The sequence below is a fragment of the Nerophis lumbriciformis genome, linkage group LG27 (genome assembly GCF_033978685.3).
Source record: "Nerophis lumbriciformis linkage group LG27, RoL_Nlum_v2.1, whole genome shotgun sequence".
In the NCBI taxonomy this organism is placed as follows: domain Eukaryota; kingdom Metazoa; phylum Chordata; class Actinopteri; order Syngnathiformes; family Syngnathidae; genus Nerophis; species Nerophis lumbriciformis.
Window position 1 is genome coordinate 19,209,346 of NC_084574.2, and position 2,843 is coordinate 19,212,188.

At 37.2% G+C, this 2,843-nt stretch overlaps 1 long non-coding RNA gene across 1 annotated transcript; it reads right to left on the reverse strand.

Annotated features, from left to right (window-relative positions):
• Positions 1-848: 848 nt before the first annotated feature.
• Positions 849-2,497, reverse strand: LOC140679937 (uncharacterized). The gene is made up of 2 exons (XR_012051211.1): positions 2,368-2,497; positions 849-1,057 (listed from the first exon to the last, which is right to left on the reverse strand). It is a non-coding gene; the product is annotated as an uncharacterized lncRNA (long non-coding RNA).
• Positions 2,498-2,843: the final 346 nt, after the last annotated feature.

Below are 2,843 nucleotides of genomic sequence, written 5' to 3' on the forward strand. Positions count from 1 at the left end.
CGTTTATGGGTGTATGTTATATTGTTTTTTGTTTATTCCAGCGAGTTAAACCATTTTGAGGGGAGTTGAGGGGATAATTTAATTATAATGCGTTCAAGAGTCTTACGGCATGAGGGAAGAAGCTGGAGGTTCTGCTTCGGAGGCTGCGGAACCTCTTTCTAGAGTCCAGCAGTGAAAACAGTCCTTGGTGGGGGTGGGAGGAGTCTTTGCAAATTTTCTGAGCCCTGGTCAGGCAGCGCTTTTTGCGATCTCCTGGATAAGAGGAAGAGGATTCCTGAAGATCTTTTCCGCCGTCCTCACCACTCTCTGGAGAGACTTCCAGTCTGAGGCAATGCAGGCTCCAGTCCAGACAGAGATGCTGTTGGTCAGCATGCAGGCTCTCTATAACAAAGATACAGTTCTCCAAGCATTATTAGCTATTTGCATTTGTTGTTTAGGATTTATGTTTAAATAACTGTCATAGTGAGTAAAACCTAAATTTTGTATTTGCAAACCTTACAAAAACAATTGATTCTAGTAAAACTCACAGATACAATATCACAGGCATTTTTAGACATAATGCATGTTTGGTTTTGGAGTTGTGTTTATATAACTTTCATATTTAGTATTACAGTAATACTGTCATATTGAGTAAGATACATTTCTTCATGCATTATTAAAACATGTTCATGTGTAGTTTAGGAGTTATGTTTTAATAACTGTCAAATTGAGTGTGGCAGTTATACGTCATTAAGTGTTAAACCTAATTTTTGTATTTGCAAACCTTACAAAAACAACTGATTCTAGTAAAACTCACATAGATTCAATATTGCAGGCATTTTAGACATTTCACATGTTTGGTTTAGGAGTTGTGTTTGAATACATTTTAATTGCTTTTTTCGTTAGGGCAAGTCCGACCGGCAGGAGGCCACGGGGAAGCCCCAGGACACATTGGGAAGACTATGTCAGCCGGCTGGCCTGGGAACACTTTGGGATCCCCCGAGAAGAGCTGGACGAAGTGGCTGGGGAGACGGAAGTCTGGGCTTCTCTGCTTAGGCTGCTGCCCCCACAACCCGACCTCGGATAAGCGGAAGAAAATGGATACATTTAGTATGACAGTTATACTATTATATTGAGTAATAAAAACCAACTTGTGTCTTTAAAAAACCTTACAAATTATATGTTTTCTAGTAAAACTCACAAAGATACATCTCCAGGCATTATAAGCCATTTTGCATGTGGTTTAGGGGTTATGTTTAAATAACTGCCATATTGAAAGTGGCAGTTATACTGTCATTATGAGTAAAACCTAATTTTTGTAATTGTAAACCTTACCAAAATACCTGATTCTGGTAAAACTCACATAGATTCAATATTACAGGCATTTTTAGACGGATTGCATGTGTAGTTTTGAAATTATGTTTATACAACTTTCTCAGTTGTGATACAGTGATACTACATATTGAGTAAAAAAAACTAACTTGTGTCTTTGCAAACCTTACAAAAGAACATTTTAGTAAAAGATACATCTCCAGGCATTATTAGCCATTTTGCATTTGTTGTTTAGGAGTTATGTTTAAATAACTGGCATAGTGAGTAAAACCTAATTTTTGTATTTGCAAACCTTACAAAAACAACTGATTCTAGTAATACTCACATGGATACAATATTACAGGCATTTTTAGACATAATGCATGTTTGGTTTTAGAGTTATGTTTATATAACTTTCATATTTAGTATGACAGTAAAACTGTCATATTGAGTAAAAAAAACTAGCTTGTGTCTTTGCAATTCTTACAAAAGATCATTATTCTAGTAAAACTCACAAAGATACATTCCTCCAGGCATTATTAGCCACTTTGCATGTGTGGTTTAGGAGATATGTTTTAAACAACTGTCATATTTAGGTGGCAGTTATATGTCAATGCGTAAAACCTAATTTTTGTTTTTGCAAATCTTTCAAAAACAACTGATTACAGTAATTGTCACATAGTTTTAATATTACAGGTATTTTTAGACATTTTGCATTGTTGGTTTAGGAATTATGTTGCAATACATTTTTATTGCTTTTTTTGCATTATCTCAGGATTGTAAAAATATTAGTCATATTGAGTAAAAAACTACTGATTGGGTGTGGCAGTTATATTGTCATTATGTGTAAAACCTAATTGTTGTATTTGCAAACCTTACAAAAACAACTGATTGTCGTAAAACTCACATGGATAAAATATTACAGGCATTTTTAGACATAATACATCTTTGGTTTATGAATCGTGTTCGATTGCTCCTGCTCACAGAACCACACAGCCAGCGCACAACACACGAGCCACAAGCCCACAGCCCAAGGCAGTTAAATACCCTTGCAAATCCACAAGGCACGACACTTACTTTGGAGTCAGAGTTTCCTCTGCCCCTGCGTATTGTGGGATTCTGGGGGTTCTTTTCGGTAGCCTGCGGGTCTGCTGGGTAGTCTTGGGGATTCCTTCTCAACCTGCGCGCGTTCACCCGGTCCTCCTTGTCAAGCCTGACGATCCTCCTGGTCGCTCCTTTTTAAATGTGTGCAGCCCTAATGCTCCACAGGTGCGTCTGATTTCAGGTGCCGTTCGATTGGGCACTTTGGTTGTCAGGGGCAACAAGCTAAAAGGGGCAACGTCTTAAAATGCCAGCAAAGTCCACAAGGAATAAACTTATGCAATTAAAAATACAGTCAAAGTCCTCAAAGTGTAAAAACATGCAATCAAATTGTAAAATGTAAAAACATGCAATTAAAATCTAAAACAATAAAAACACTCAGACATGCATGACAATGAAACAAAAAAAATAAAATCCCCTACTTGTGTCCCATCACATCCCCCCCATACATT